The sequence below is a fragment of the Anopheles funestus genome, chromosome 2RL, assembly GCF_943734845.2.
Source record: "Anopheles funestus chromosome 2RL, idAnoFuneDA-416_04, whole genome shotgun sequence".
Classification (NCBI taxonomy): Eukaryota; Metazoa; Arthropoda; class Insecta; order Diptera; family Culicidae; genus Anopheles; species Anopheles funestus.
Window position 1 is genome coordinate 37,333,957 of NC_064598.1, and position 17,562 is coordinate 37,351,518.

Consider the following 17,562-nt stretch of genomic DNA (forward strand, 5'->3'; position numbering starts at 1 on the left):
AGGCAAAGCAAGGACAAATGCAATGAATAGCGGGTGAAAATGTTTTCAAATTGATAACTCAATCCACATGCCATGGCCACAATCGGATCGACCGCTGTCAATGAGTGGCACCGATCAGCAAAAGGCGAACGAAAAATCCCTGCGCCGAACTGTTTGGTGGATTGCACGAGAAAGAATGAAAAGAGAAAGGCGCTTATAGAACAATGTACAATCCTGCCGAGAATACGCCAAACGCCCGAAGGCGACGCTAAGACAAAACCCTCCAGGGTGACAAAACCAAGGGCTGGGAAAACTGGCAAAAATGGTTCGACGATTTCTCTTGCCGTTGGCACTGATGCCTTTAGCAAAATCCGACCGTTTTGCTACCTTCAGCCATCCCGCTTTGGAAAGGATGCCCAAGGCCAGTGGCAGCGAAATGAGCACACACACACACACACTCGAACAATTCGAAACAAAGCAACACTAACGATGACACACGATGCTCGAAGACAATGAAATAAAACATGGGATTTTTCTTCCTTCCAGCAAGCAGCGGGGTGTGTTATCATACCGACCAGCAGGACATGGCTGATTGTTCTGTTCTGCGGCACTAGCTGGTGCCGGAGCTACATTTTGAGGTTTTTCGAGAGTGACATTCGTGGATGGTTGTGAGGAAATGTACCGGAACGCAGGGTGTTGAAATGATTTGAAAAGATCCATTCCCTTTCACCATTGGCATTGCCTAGCCATTCTCGTGGGGGGCGGATCCAAAGGATTTCTGTTCCGTTTGGTTTTCCACAATTTTTTTGTTGCTCTTATTAGAACGCTTTTCAACAATATTCTCCGGTAAAAAGGCAACGGGTAAGCGAATAATGTTACGATAGCAGAACGTTTCGTGGAAGCAGAATGTTTCCATTCGTTGCATGAAAAGGCGCCCCGGGGAAAGCGATACACAGGCATGAAGGTGACGGCGAGGTGAAGCGGGAACCGGGGGTGGTAAGATTTATGATTTGCCAACCAGTTTAATACAACGATGAAAGAGAAAAATTCCCCAGCCACCCTCTCCCTCTTGCAGCAAAAAAACAAAACCCAAAAAAAAGGTCTCCATGCAAAGTCATTCATGTTCGATCGGATTGATGGAGTCCTCCCGGGGTTGGGTGCGATGAATTTTGCCAACAAACGAACGCTTTCAGTGATGTAAATCCATATTTTATAAGCACACCGAACGACGGATTTGTCGAAGCACAAATTCGGAATGTATTAATTGACTAAAAATACATTCGGCAGCCGTTAAAATAAACTTCACGTCGGTACGTATTTGAATAGGTTTTGATTTTGGCCCTAGTCCATTCGGGTTGCAATAAGTATGGTTGTTTTTTTTTTACTATTCCTTCTCCATTGTAATGGTTCTGGATTATTTCGGGAGGGTAGAGTAACAAAGGTAAACGGCAAAGGAAGGCAAGGGAGAAATAAAAAAAAACCAGCGCATCGAATTGTAAATTTGTTTTGCGAAAATATTATCGCATTTATTATTCATAGCTCTGGGTGGAATTTTTTTTGTTGTTGCGTGGATCGGTTTTCCGTTTTCCCCGCTGGATGGGCGTCTTTCGCCAGCATCGACTGGTGAACGTTTCCTGTTACCGAATCGTGCAGCGGACCGCATCAACTTCCAGCAGGTTCTACCGGAACATTAATTTACGAACTACGAACCATTCGGTAGCATCGTGTCATGCTTGTCGGCCGGAACGAATTACCAATTCCATCTAGTGCAGCCGGATGCACTTGGGCGTCTGCTGTTCGGTATGGAAAAGCATGAGTATAAAATCGATGTTTTTTTTTACAAAAAAAAAACACTAGTAAAAAAGCCCAAGAAAATAATCCCGAAAAACCAGGTTAAAAATGCTCATAAAGCTTTCGCTTCCTTCACACTGCATAAAGATCTTGTACACTAACACGAGCAGCATAAATGATTGTTAATTTTTTTTGTTAGTCCCCCGCAGGGAGTTTTTTTTAACGTAGCGCTTGTTACCGGTTACCGCACTACCCATAACCCTTTCTGTAGATGGCTATTTAAAAAGTGGTAATGAGCAGGAATAAGTGCGCAAATATTATAATGAGGTAATATTTGTACTCGTTGCTGTACATTGGTCTCCCGGTTTTTCGGCGAGAAATGGGGTTTTGCTTTTCTGTGGCGGGAGTGAACCCTCCCCATTTTTCCGTGCTGAGTGTTTTCCGCGTTTCTCCCTTTTTGTTTCTCTTACCGCTCGTCCCGTTCACAACATATAGTAGTAGTAATAGTACATGGTGCTTCCATTCGTCTAGCACTGCGTCATGAATACTAAGTGAGCATTTTAGCTGACGTGAGCTCCACCACCATTTGCGTGCAGCGGTACGTTGTCGACCCGAGCAGCCTGGTCGAGCTGCCTTGTGGAGCTTAGCGTTCTGTAATCCTGCAGCCGTAGCGATATTTCAGTGCCATTTTAGCCTTCCTCCGCGTACAGTGGTTTGCCCTAAGCTCGGTAGATTAAACTATGTAACTACTCGTCAATAGCAACGAACGCTTACGAGTGTGGCTTACGATTATCAAATTTGTAAGTTGATTTTAATTGCCTTCTTACCTGATATAGGGAATGATAGTTTGCTTTCTAGTGTTTTTCGCGTCCGTTTTTTATGCCAAGCTTACGCTAACGAGCAACAAATGTTATCTCATTAAAATAAGTCAACTATGCGGCATAATGTTTGTTTATTGCATTGGTACATTTTGTACCCCAAAAACATTAAATCGTATGTAAGCATTGGTTTCGTTTGTATCAACAACAAAAAAAGGAAGAAAGAAAGAAAGCAAATCCGGTCGAAAAACGATTTCGTGTTGAAATTTGCCTATACTATTTTCCGTTTGCCACCGAACGTGCTTCATATGTTTGCTTTTCGTAAATCGATTGCCACCGCTCTGGTATCGACTAGTGGTACATGGTAAAGGAAAAACGCAAACCTGCCCCCCGCCCACACAAAACCTAGGTCATAAAAACGTCGTAAACCACATGTATCATGTTTGGCAAGTGTTTGCTACTTCTTTTTCGATCACTTTTGAAGTGTGCTAGTGTTAGACATTATTACGAACGGGAAGGGAGAATCAAAGAAGTAGAAAAAAACCAACACCCGACACGCCATACTAACACGCCCTGGCAAGCAAAACATCCAACAAACATCGTCATGCGGCCGAAAATGTGGCTCCGTGCAAAACGTGCCACTGAGTGCTTTTGTGGCCCATCCCTAGACAGGAACCGGCATTATAAGCGTGACGCGGTACCGAACCCGGGCGAATGCGATAGCTTGAATTTCCGGCTCGGCTTCCTGTGTTTCCTTCTGCCTACCTCACCCATAACCCCCTTTTGCAGCATACAGCTCTGGCACAATAATAACACACCCTACCAGGCCAGGACAGCTTCACTCGTGTTCTCCACGCAAAAAAAAAACGCAATAAGAATTCAAGTGACTAAAGCTGAGCTTTCCAACGAAATGAAGCAAGAGTCATTGAATACTTTGATATTTCTTTCTCTTTTTCGATCTTGCTCTCTCTCTCTCTCTCTTTTGCTTGTTTGATCAACCCTCCCGGCGAAAATCTGGAGGAATCTTGCAATCATAACATTCCATTGAAATTTATAGAAATACTTTCCGCCTTGACATAATTTGGGATTCGACGAATAGCATCGCCGTGCATCGGAAAATTCGGCATTCTGTGTGACTTTGGTGCGAGAAGTTGGATGCGTTGAATGCGACCTATAAACCACGACCGTCCTGAATCTCGGTGTGCACGGTACGGGATGTCTGAGGCAGTTGAATTGCATCGTGCGCTCATCGGTGCAACGAGATACGCTTTCGAATGTTGTAGATTGATTGTGATTTCATGAAAGCAATGGTTTCCCACGTGAGCAACTTGCAAACAAGAGAAGTTTACAATAGAGCAATGGTATAAAACATGATGGTTTGGTATGATGTGGTTAGTTATGCACCGTTGAGAGCTTTTTGGGATATGTTGAAGCATGTGCTTTGATGACTAGGTGAGGTGGTTTACTATACAATTGTTGTTTAACAATGGAATTAAAGGACCAGCAATTCTAAATGGGGTTGCTTACACATTTCCTTTTAAACACAATTTAAACAGTTCTACTATACTTGATGCAAGGAATTTATGTATAATTCCTATAGTGTTAACTTCAAAATTATTCAACAATCATTCAACTCTTCGAAGCTGTTTATAACGTTTGATTTTTTTTGTTTGATTTGGTTTTTATTATCGAAATGAGTAAAATCTGTTACAAAGATATTTATACGCTTATCATACGAGTTTTCTTGTAAGTTAAATTTATAACAAAGGTACGGATGATTGATCACATTTTAAAATTTCAATTTAGTTTCGTTAGTGATTCATTGCCCAAACTCCTTTCGAGCTTTCGGCTTCTCTTGGTTAAGTAAGCTGTTGAAAATTGTATTCTTAACAAATAAATTCACCTGTTCCAAAAAATACCCACCATCATAATACGCGATGGAAAAAAGGCAACAAAAAAATCCACTCTAATACTCCGCTAAAAAGTGCGTCCAAAACGAGCGTTCCTTTTAGAATTAGTTCTACAAACGACCTTGTTTCATCGTTTCGTTTCAAAACCAAAAAAAGAAAAAGCAATCCAGTTTCATGCGACCCAACAAAGACAAGGCGAGACCTTTCGGTAGGGGTCCATTTTGTTGGGGTTTTTTTCATTTTTTCTTCTTTCGACAACACCTCCTGAAATACGGTAAAATTTCACACACCGTGCCACCCAAAACCGAATGCCTAGAACGAGGCCCAGCTTTACAGCAAAACCGCTTGAGAAAGGCATAAAAATGAGCACTTCATATTCATTTCATTACACACTCACTTTTTTATTACGCCCCGTTCAGCATGCAGGAAATGAATGCCATAATGGTGGCATTGTACCGGATGGGAGAAAGCGAGAGAGAGAGAGAGCGAGTGAGGGAGGAGGACGTACTGGGCAGATATGTAGCGGAGGGGCTTTCCTTTACGGGAGTCATAAATGGCCTCAAGTTTGCACTTCGTTAGGGGGGTAAAAAAGGAAACGCTGTCTACCTTTGCTAAATCTTCCATATTTCTCTCGTTGAAATGGAATATATTTATATGAAAAAATAACAAATATACACACACATACGATGGCCCAACGGACACACACACACACACACACATTCCCACCGGAAGTAATGGCGAACGGTGGGAGAATGGATTTATTTATGTGCATCAAAGCGGAGTAAAAATCTCTGTCCTGTGAGTGCTTTCACCGGTATGGTTGAGTCGCCCGGCCCAAAGAGTCCCACGAGGTGGTTGGATATCTGTGAAGGAAATATTTCCCTGCATCCATACCCCGGGCACGGGGTACGATTTATGCTGCAACTTACATAATACATCATCACGATAATTGTACAGGTACAAAATGCTAACGCGCGTAGAAACGTTGCGCGAGCGAAGTTGGGACGAACTTTTAAATTGCAAGAAGCACCAATCGGACGCCCAGTACGCTTCACGTATGCGGATTGCATAGTTCTAGGCGCTGCAGGACGAAACGTGCTGAATAATAAATGTAACCAGAGCTGTTGGGAAGGGAACGCGTCGTGGAGGGTTTTGCGGTCTGATAAGAAGCTCGCTTAAAAATCTCTTCATGCATACGCAAATCCACGTTAATGAATCGCCGCGTGAATGAACCTTCACCATATTTGCGTTGTGTAGGGAAGGGCAGAGATTTCTCTTATCCACACGGTGGGTTTCTTTTTATTATTTGTGTACAATGAATGATATCCCCCTGGGGAAAGTTTTAGCGCAGTAGAATATAAAAATTATAAATGAAATATATTTTAATGCTTGCCACATGTGGCAGGCTAAAGCATGCAAACATGGCATCCCTTATTATCCTTGGAGAAGTATGTTGTTTGGTAAAAAAAATTATAAGCTTATACTAATCCACGTGTCATCTTGTTTCGATTGTTATACAAAATTTAAAGTACCCAAAAACACATCTTATTTTTGCTCTCTGCTCTATTTAACAAAACATATTGGTGAAATGCTTCAAAGCTTTCGTGTCAACCATTTCTTTCCTTTTGCTAGCGATCACAATGTGCTGACATTAACAAATTAATCATATCAGCACACATCGTGTCTGCCGCTGACATTCAATTTCCGCCACGTATGATCAGTAAGCCAGGATCAAACAAATTGATTCCATTTCCCAACGAGCACAGAGCCTCGCAATGGCCTTTAAACGGATATTGAACGATTCCCATTTTGCTGATTGCTTTCTTTCCCGGCGCTCATGAGGAACTTTGGGGCGGGCGGGGAGAAGATACACGCAAGGGCAGTGGAAAAAAACTGACTGAAAAATCATAAGTCGAGCATGTGCGGGGCGTGTGTGTATTTTTTTTCTTTTCTTTTTATATGTTTCACAAAGCAAAAGAAAGTTATACAGAGTTGTGCTTCTTCTTCTCGTTTAGACTCGGCACAACTTCAGCAAGAACAATTGTATGCTCATGGAAGAAAGTTTTACTAGCGTCAAAAAGCTAAAACCATCATCACCAGCGACCAGCATTGCATGCAGATGTACCAAGTGACACGAACGCAACAACATCAATTGATGTTTTTTCTTCTTCTCCAATTTAATCGCTTTGCCAACCATCGGCAAATGCAAAAGCAGGTCAACCAAATGGGTAAGCTGGTAGAGTTTTGTGTGAAATATTAGTTTTCCATCAGCTCAAACATTGACGCCGTGCGCTGCAGTGCGAAGGGATCGATTTGGTGATTTTTCTTTCGGGGATGGACTTTTGCACATCCACAACAACTTTCACATCATCGCATTGCTGTTTAACCTACGCTAATGTTATATCATCCCAACCGAGGGGTTGTAACTTTCTGACCAACTTTCCACGAAAGCGAGTGTTCTCGGCTACCCCCGATCCATCTTCCATGCCTTGGATCTTATCATCTTCCCCATGGTTGTGAAATTTCTTTGCCAAAAACTTACCCTTATGTTGCTTCGACGAAAGATGCTCAGCGCTGAGATGTGTGAAGTCTTTTTCTTTATTCACTTTTTTTATGCTTCTCCTTTTATGCTTCAAACTTCAACCAGCCAATTTCCCCTGACGGTGCTAAATAAAAGAGAAGGAAGGAAAATTGAAATTATGATAAATTCATTTAAGCGATCTCCATTCTTCTTTCATTGTGCTGAAATTGATGGATGAGAGTCGAGGCCAAATTTATGACTTCCGGATTAGAGGATGGTGCTTCTCTTTCTTTTGCATACACACACTGACACACACACATACACGTACACTCTACCTCTGTCTGACACAACAACACAGCACATCAATGAAGGCATAACAGGCTCGGAGCTTCAAGGCGGCGTGGGAATTGGATGCGATACATGGAAGGGCAACATCCCAGACGCTTCTGCTCAGCTTCCTGTGCGTCAAACGTACAGTTCATTCGATCAATGGTGAAATTAAATTTAGTCAGCAGTCACGCCAATTCACCAACACGCCCCACACGAGCAAGACGCGAGACACAGCCAATTCTTCCCCCAAATAGGAGGATGAGAATATCAAGTTGAGACGGGGAGGATGCTTTTGGTTCTACTCGCACCTGGTACAGCTGGTTGGAACAGTCCCATTTAGAATGAAAACCGGTGCAAAGAAGCGCGGGACGTTTTAAGCGACAAAGAAACCACAATTTCAACACGCTACATGATGGATACGAAACACGTTCAAGAAGGGTAGATGGATCGAAACCGAGCTAACAACATACTACTGAAAATAGGTTTTATACCCCGTGTTTGCCGCTTGAATGTCACTGTTCGTTGTTTTCATTTGTGATGTTTGTTTTCTTTTGTTTGCTTCTCACTCTGATACACCAACCATTTCATGCATTCGACACGCGTGTGTTGCGATGTCGGGTGGTTGGTTAGGTGCAGAGAAAATTTGTGTGATTTTTAAGCTTCAGCCATTCAGGCACCTTCAGCAAAAAAAAACCAATAAACAAATTGCTTTCATGTGAAAAATTTCCCAATTTGTTTCGACTGCGGTGGTGGGTGAAGAAGGGTTTCAAAAATGCCGCTACAGGGACGATAGGATAAAATTTGCAATAAAAATAGCAAACTTCAAACATTTACACGCATGATGGTGAAGATTAAAAATTGACAAGTGCATCGCAGCGCAGTGGATTGTGCTTTGTTGCTGTTGTGATGTTCAAACAATTTGTTTTTGGGTGAATTTTGCACCCAAAAACCCAAGCGTTTACTTTGATGGTGAAATTTAATTTTCCGCACTGTATAACGATAAAATTGTGCCCGTTGATGAATTTTCCGTTTGCGTATTCCTTTTTTTTTGTTCAAGAAGAGCCTGTGTTTGACGTTATTATTATGTTGGCAAAAGCATAAACATAATCGACCGTAAAATATGTTTTGATGCAACATATCGAAGAATTGGCTGTGTGCTCTACATGCTTCTTATACAGACACACACATACACGATCGAGCATAAGTTGTTTGCACGATACTTGATCGGCACTTATTCGACACTTCCTCTACCATCCATCGGTACCATCCTAAACAATTCGGAAAGCGTTCACCATTCGTACCAGCTCCACGTGCAAATATGATTTTGCATAAAACTGTTTTGCACTGTACCGAGCCTGAGTCATACAACAGAAAAAAAATCTCCTCAAACACGGCATGAATACAGAACGATAGTGCATAGCCATTTCGTTTTTCCAACTGCAACTTTATCACAAACCAAAAACAGAATGAAAATGAAAAATAGCATTCGTTTTCCAGCCACACGAGCTCGATCGTAACGGAACATACGGATATTCGTGTCATCTAGTGAAGCACCTTCTTGCAATGGCGAGTGAAGATGGAGCCTATTTTTCACGCGCAAATGCTCGTAAAATTGGCTGCAGATGGAAAATTGTGGAAGTAAATCTGGACGAAGTTTTCATCCCGTACGGTATGGAATGACAAAACCCTTGTGCTACTCGTTTTGTGATCCGATCCATCCGATAAGAAGACCAACGGTTTTCGCAATAGACCAACAATAAACCGATCAACCAAAAGCGGTACACGGCAAGAAAATTCAACGAAAAAGAAAGAAAAGTGAAGCTTTCCCAACAATGTCAAGGATACGATAAACGGACGGGACGAGGGAAGGAGTAGTGGAGAAAAACTATTCCCCAAAAGGATTGTGTGACAAGCGAAATGGCAAACAGAGGAATCCCATAATCCTACACCTACCGAGAGCATCGTCATTTTAGTGGGGTTTTCCGCTCGAGGCTTCGTGGCCCTTCGCATAGTGTAGTGGAAGTAGTTATTATTGATTGCGGAAAAGTTATTGCCACCGGTTAAACGACTGACGAAACGGTTTCGGTTAGGCACGATTCATCGTACCACCTTCCGTTTCCGCACCCGACAAGGCCATACCCGGGATCAATCGATTGGCATCGTTTCGTACTTCGTGCAGCGTTTTACTGTTTGGCGGTGTCTTGCCAAGTCTTTGCGATGAGGCAGCATACGGTGAGGTAAAGCCTACCCGGCCTAACGTGCAGTTCGGTCGTATAAAGCTCGTAAATAAATATCGTCAATAGAGCGTTCGTCGCCACAACGATTCAGTGACTCCACGGATTTTTTTTGTTGTTGTTTGTGAGAGTCAATCGTTCAGTTGAGTTACCGGAGGCACATGGGATGATGGGAAAATCGATGTATCAAATCATCATCGTTGCCTTTCTTATCGTAAGTGAACGTACGAAAGGTACTTTGAGGAGCCGCCAGCAGAAACGCGACCAAGATCAATCAATCGATAGCGGTCGGTTTTTTCGCGAGTTCTATTTTCGTGGGATATTTAAAAAAAACACAAACCCAAACGATGGATGTCTTCAAGCTGTCGAGTGAGGAAACATTTTCTTTCACTACAGCACCTAGAACTCCTTGGAGGGTGAAGCTTCAGCCCCCTTTTTCTGTATTTCCTCAATATTACCCACATTAATCGCACCGAGGATACGGAAAGAAACGAAATGCCTACCCCTAAAAGGTAGGCAACCCGCATCGTTTTATAGACGTTGTCGGCGAAGCGGAAAAGCGAAAAACTCCACTTTATTTTTTCCCCCCGTGTGCACACCAGGTGATAAATGGAGAGGAATTAAAGGCCCAGGCCACGGCTAGCACGGATACGAAAGTCACAGGTGTCGGACGTCCCGTGTCGGTGGGCGTGAAAGTTTGTGCACTTGACATTTTACTTTTTGATGGGACGTTTGGTAGCGTTCGGTCGGGTGTATTTAGTGACAGGCGAATATTCAAAAGTAGCCCGGCCTGAATGTGTTTTCGGCGCCGGCATTAACAGGTTTTCGGTCGTCTCGGACGGTATCGAGCACCTGGTGACCGATGTGGAAGGGCTTCATGCTGGGTGTTCCCAGCACAGCAGGGCGATAAACCCGTGTTGAGCTCTCGGACCGGAGTATCAAACTCCGACCGAGGGTGAGAGAAGGTAGAAACTAAACTAATTTATCCGCGGCCAACCGAAATAAAAAGGCTTTTTGTTCCGGTTGTGAGAAAGCTTATTTATTTAGGGCTACCTCCCCGTAGCCCCCTTTTATCGTACCTGCTGCCTTAGCGATACATAAGCGATACATTTCCTTGACGGCGACGCATAACCGTGTTTTCCTCGCGTTTCTCAACCCTTTATTCACCCTTTATCCTTTCGCCCTACTTCTTATTCATATTATTAATTCCTGTAACTATGTAAATTTATCTAATTTCCTCTAATTTCCTGTAATCAACTATTTTAACTATTATTTCCCTATTTGCCTAATAAATGTAATAATTTTTGGGGAGGATTTTTCGCGCCGATCCCCGCATTATCCTTGCATTATCTGTCTGCGCCTGCAGGAGCAAGCGAGACAGACAGAGACGCTTAACTTCCCTCTCACTCATCGCTTCACGGTGAAGCGATGCGAGAGAGGTAAGCTTAGTCTCCTAGCTTATCTTTACGTTGAGAGCGGCTAAGTCCGCTCTCCTGCTACTATTCTCCTAAGCTAGGGACCTTTTTTGAGCGCGGACAGCGGTTCCTAAAAAGGACATAATTTCCGTCAGCGACATCCTCTCCCCCGTAATTCCTCGTAGAGGTGTTACAAACAATAATAAGCTGACGGAATTATGTCCTACCTATTTCTTCTTCGGCGCGAACCTCCAACCGTGCGACCTTTACCGCTGGTCTTCTAATAAATAAACTTCCTACTCTTATCGTTACGGATCGAACCTGTTTATCCTTTCCTTCTTGCACTTGCGTAATTATCCCCTTACGCCACCTTCCGCGAGTCTGCTCATCTGGAAATGCTACTATGTCGCCTATGCGCAATTCTTTCACTGGTTTTAACCATTTCTCTCGCGTTACCAATCGAGGTAGAAATTCTTTTATCCACCTAGACCAGTATTTTTGTGCAACCCATTGGGATTTCTTCCAATGTGTCTTTAAAGCTTCAGCTTCCGAAATCTCACACTGAGTTGGTTCTGCTTCTCCAGAACAGCCTATTAGAAAGTGGTTTGGTGTGAGAGGCTCATCGTCTTCGTGGTCCAAAGGAATATGCGTAAGAGGCCTATTATTGATCATGAATTCAATCTCAGTTAGCGCGCTTCTAAGTACTGCTTCTTGATAGGGTTCGTTGCATAGTGAGAGAAGGCTTTTTACCTCTTGTACCATTCTCTCCCACGACCCTCCAAAGTGTGGCGCCGCCGGTGGGTTGAAATGAAAATATATTCCCTCCGTAGCGCATTTTTCTTGCAACTTTGTTATTTCGCGGCACGCACCTACGAAATTCGTGCCATTGTCACAATATAGATGAGCGATCTTTCCGCGTCTGTGTTGCATTGCCCTCAGACATACAAGGAAAGAATTCGCGCTAAGATCGCTTGCCAACTCCAAGTGCACTGCTCTAGTAGAGAGGCAGGTAAATAGAGCGCACCATCTTTTTTCGGATCGCCTTCCAATGTAAACAGTAAGCGGGCCAAAATAATCGGCACCCGTATGCGTAAACGGTTTAACGAATGGTGTCGTTCTACATGCAGGCAAAGGTGCCATCATTGGCGGTTGTGGTTTGGCTCTATCGTTCTTGCATTTTTGACAATATGTCACGACTCTTTTGAGCGTTGCTCTTAAATCAACTACCCAGAAGCGCTGTCTGATTGCAGCTATAACCGTCTCTGTCTTTCTGTGTAAGTATTTTTCGTGATAGTAACGTATTATTAGTGTAGTGATATAGTTGTGCTTTGGGAGTATGATCGGTCTTTTAGTATCTTCCCCCAAAAATTGCGCTCTGGTTAATCGGCTTTCGGCTCTCATTACGTTATTTTCGTCCAGGACCGGGCAGAGGTTTTTTATGTCGCTCCTGTTGCTTATTGGATGTCCTGCAGCTAAGGCTGCCATTTCGTCACTGAACCCCTCCCACTGTGCTTTTTTAAACAAAAGATGCTCTGCTTTATCTAAATTTCCCTTACTAATGATTGGTGAGAATGAGTTGTTATTAACCTTTGCTTTCAACCATTCAAGATATTTTAGGCAAATAGCTATCGCGCGCCTAAGTTTCAACCAATTTGAAGACCATTTTACATTGATTACTTCCCAATCTAGCCGGTTCACTGCATTAATAGTGTGCACCGGTCGAATTTCTTCAAGCGTCGTCGGTTCAAATCCATCATATTGAATATAAGACGCCTTTAAAAATGAAGGTCCTTCGAACCAAATTGAGGGTCCCTTTATTACCTTTGTTGCCTCATCGGCTGGGTTATCTTTCGTTCCTATCCAATGCCATTGATTTACACCAGATCGATTGAGAATTTCTCCTACTCTTAACGCAACAAACTGTTTGTAGTTTCTTGGCTCTGAACTGATCCATGCTAAAACTGTTTTCGAGTCGGTCCAATAACACGTCTCGTTTATGTCGATCCTCATTTCTCTTCTAAGCGTTTCAGCTAATCTGGCTCCTAACACAGCTGCTTGCAACTCTAAACGCGGTATGGATAGCGGTTTAGTAGGAGCAACGCGTGATTTTGCTGCCACAATGCAGATATCGATTCCTTGTTGATGAATAGTGCGCATGTAGACAACCGCCGCGAACGCCTTTTCTGACGCGTCTACGAAAACGTGAAATTCTCTTTTTGCAACATCTTCCGCTACTGAATAGCAACGCGGAATTTTTATGTTCTCTATACCCTTCATCCTTTCTACCCACTCCTGCCATCGGTCTGCTAAATTTATGGGTAGTTTGGCATCCCAATCGAGCCCTTGCTTCCAAATATCCTGCATCAAAATCTTCGACTCTATTATGTAATTCGCAATAAGTCCTAGGGGATCATAAATTTTCATTATGTTAGAAAGCAACATTCTTTTTGTAACTTCTCCTCCTAATTCATATAATCCTTTCGGCACGTATTTTAATGCATCTTCTTCCCTATCCCACCATTGGCCAAGTATTTTGTCGAAATTTTCATCTTTCTCGCCTATTTTGATCAATGTGTTCTCGCTCACTCTTCCCGGTGGCAGACTTTTCAACACTTCATTTGAATTCGATATGAAGTTTCTAATGAAAAAATTAGCTTTATCGTGGATTTCGATTACCTGTCGGGTTCTTTTTACCGCGGAATCCTCATTATCGAAACTGTCTAAATAGTCATCCACGTAGTGATTGTGAATGATTGCGACTACCGCTGAAGGGTACTGATTTTGAAAGAGCGATGCATTTTCATTTTTGACGTATTGGGCGCATGCTGGGGAACAGGTCGCTCCAAAGGTCATAACCCGCATTTCATAGATTTCCGGTTTCATGAACGGCTCGCGTCTGTACAAAAAACGTTGCGCGCAGCGATCATCTTGCCGGATTTTCACTTGGTGAAACATCTCCTTGATGTCACCTGATATACCAATGCGTCCCTCTCTGAATCGTATTAGAATGCCGAATAGAGATGCGACTGCATCTGGCCCTGACAATAATTGCGAGTTTAAGGATATTCCATTATTTTTTGCGGCTGCATCGAAAACCAACCTCGGTTTAGGCACGGGTTTGTTGTAGTTTACTACAGCAAAATGTGGTATATAATTGATCTTGGGATTAAACTCATCGCTATTTACCTCACTCTGACCTATCGGACGCGCGTAACCCTTTTTGCAGTATGCGTCTATCTCCTCATGGTACCATTTTTTTAGCATTTCATCTCGTGCCAATTTTCTTTCTAGGCTTTGGAGTCGCCTTAAAGCTTGGCCATAGCTTTCGGGTAGACTGACGTCTTCCGTTTTCCACAGGAGCCCTATCTCGTAACCGGTTCCAGTTTTCTTCAACGTTTTCTCCATTATTTGTTTCGCCCTTTCTTCGTCCTTGGGCTGCGGTATCTTACAACCCAGTTTGACACCAAAATCTTCCGTTGAGAAGTAATTTCTCATCATATTCGCTATGTCCTTGTTAGCATTTTTTGCTTCGATTAGAGAAAAGAGTTTTGCTTGTTTGCTATTAAGATCATTTGTTCCTAACAATACCCATCCCAAGTGGGTTTGAATTGCTATCGGTGCGCCTGCTCGCCCAGTTCTGGTTTGCAATGCGCACATTAGATGCGCATGTGGCAATCCGATAATTAGCTTCGGAGCTCCATCACGATAGCTTTGTAAATTGATGCCTCTCAAATGGCGATATTTTCTTCTTAATTCCTTTCCGTCAACCGTTTGTTTTGGCAGCACCATGGATTCTACTGTCCTTAATCCATTAAGGTTTATAAATTTCCCATCCTGATCCTTAACTAGGATCGAGATGGTTTCACTTTCCGGCTCATCTTGTATTGATCCGTTAGTCCAAGCTAGCGAAAATGGTCGTGGAGATCCATTTACCTGCAACTCTTCTTTGAGCTCACGATGTATTAAGCTCGCAGATGAACCCGTATCCATGAACGCGAATGTATCGACCTCCCTATTATTATGACGAAGCGTTACTGGGATGATTTGAAAATATAACTCAGGCAAATCAGAACCGTGGTGAGTATTAACATTCTCAACCTGTCTTAAGCCAGTAGGAGTTGCTCTATGTAATAGGGTATGATGTCTCGCTCTACATCCGTATTGCCGACATTGTGGTGGCAGAAAACAATTTTGGGCGTCATGATTCGACTGGTTGCAACAGTTTGTGCAAATGCGCAACCGCCTAACCGTTTCCCATCTTCGTTCGACCGACATGTTTTGAAATTGAAAACATTCTGTCGTCCTATGATTTTGGCCGCAAATCAAGCAACCCATTCTACGCCTTGGTTGCGATTGGATGTTCGCTTGGAACTGTTGTCGCGGTTGAGCACGAAAATTCCTATGACCTAACTGTTGGTTGTGCTGATGCGATTGTGAATTCACAACATCATTAGCAACATCCGCTGTTAGCATAATAGCTAAATTTTCGGTGGGCTTAAGCCACTTAGCAAAATCCTCGAGAGTCCTAAGCTTGCTTCTACCATAATTCTCGTTGTCTGCCAAGATATGATTGTACCACTTGTGTTTTAAATTAGTGGGAATCTTATTCTCCAAGTCCTTTAAAAGACGTTGGTCGTTTAAATATTCTGGCTCTCCTATAGTGTTCATGTTTATGACCAGGTTGTTTAACGCATGCATAAACGTTATAAAACTTTTTGGCTTCTGCATCGTTGGGTTCTCTACTGCTAGCAATTCTTTTAATAACGCACTGTATATCAAATCAGGCGTACCAAATTCCTTCTCTAATCGCTGTAAAATTCCTTCGATGTTTTGCGCATCGAGCATCAAACCACTCACGCATTCCAGGGCATCTCCCTTCAGAGCCTTTTGCAGACGATTTAGATTTTCCAAATCTGAAAATTTAGCCTCTTCACTTGTTTTATAAAACACTGATTTGAAATGGTTCCATTTCTTAAAATCACCATTAAATTCAGGAAGCTCCATTAAGGAATCTCTTTTAGACCGCTCGTTTAAAGCATCGACCAATCCCTTTATGAGCAATTCGGAAGCAGGGCTTGAGTTGCTTGTCGATGCGCTTGCGACTGTAGCACTTCCATCTTGCAATTCACGTTTCTGTCCCTTTTCCTTGCGCAATTTCTTAGTTTCTGCCTCTTTTTCCGCTAATTGTGTGACTAATTTGGTCTGTTTTTCTTGCGATTCGCGTTTCGTTTCTTCATGTTTTTCGGATAAGTCCTTATATTCCCTTTTCAACCTCTCTATTTCTTTTCTCATTTCGCACACATCACTCCCTACTTCCTCCTCAAATTTGGTAATTTTCTCTTTAGTGTTTGCCATTTTACTCACGGTTTGTTTGCGGGTTCGTCGCTTCTTGTTGTGCTGCTACTACTGCAGTTGCTGCTACTGCTTCGGCTGCTGATGCTGCTGCTGCCGCTGCTACCGCTCCGGTTGCTGCTGCTGCTGCCACCGCTACTGTCGTTGCTGCTGCCGCTGCTACCGCTCCGGTTGCTGCTGCTGCTGCTGCCGTCGCTGCTGATGCACTCTTTTAAGCCGGTTTAGGCTTAACCACTGTTACTGCTGCCGCTGGAACCGTCGCACTATTTTTTTTTTAAGCCGTTTTAGGCACCACTGTTGCTGCTGCCGCTGGAACCTTCGCACTATTTTTTTTTTTTTTTTTAAGCCGTTTTAGGCACCACTGTTGCTGCTGCCGCTGGAACCGTTGCACTTCACTATCACTATACCTTCCGACCGGGAATGAGCGTCCTCCGGTCTTCACAGGGCGGTTGCCCCTCTCCTTCCTTTCGCTGACCGGGAATAACGTCCTCCGGTTTCCACAGGGCGGTTGCCCCTCTCCTTCCTCTCGCTGACCGGGAATGAGCGTCCTCCGGTCTTCACAGGGCGGTTGCCCCTCTCCTTCCTTTCGCTGACCGGGAATAACGTCCTCCGGTTTCCACAGGGCGGTTGCCCCTCTCCTTCCTTTCGCTGACCGGGAATAACGTCCTCCGGTTTCCACAGGGCGGTTGCCCCTCTCCTTCCTTTCGCTGACCGGGAATAACGTCCTCCGGTTTCCACAGGGCGGTTGCCCCTCTCCTTCCTTTCGCTGACCGGGAATAACGTCCTCCGGTTTCCACAGGGCGGTTGCCCCTCTCCTTTCTTCACCGATCGGGAATAGCGTCCGTCGGTTTCCACAGGGCGGTTGCCCCTCTCCTTCCTTTCGCTGACCGGGAATAAGCGTCCTCCGGTCTGCTCGAGGCGGGTGGCCTACTCTCGTCCTTCCTTCAGCCGGGAATACGGTCCTCCGGTCTGCTAGAGGTGGGTGGCCCTCTCTCGTCCTCCTTCCAACCGGGAATGGGGTCCTCCGGTTCTCTTCAGCACTTGGCGTCTTCCTTCCTTCCTTCGACCGGGAATGAACGTCCTCCGGTCTGCTCGAGGCGGGTGGCCTACTCTCGTCCTTCCTTCAGCCGGGAATGCGGTCCTCCGGTCTGCTAGAGGCGGGTGGCCCTCTCTCGTCCTCCTTCCAACCGGGAATGGGGTCCTCCGGTTCTC

General features: G+C 44.0%; 1 protein-coding gene across 3 annotated transcripts in view; it reads right to left on the reverse strand.

The window, feature by feature from the left end:
* LOC125761059 (dipeptidase 1) overlaps positions 1-17,562 on the reverse strand; it is a 129,367-nt gene that overhangs the window by 89,640 nt on the left and 22,165 nt on the right. For all 3 annotated transcript variants that reach the window (XM_049421850.1, XM_049421851.1, XM_049421849.1), the window contains exon 2: positions 7,041-7,164. The gene's annotated coding sequence lies outside the window, so the exon portion shown is untranslated. The remainder of the gene's footprint in view (positions 1-7,040; positions 7,165-17,562) is intronic.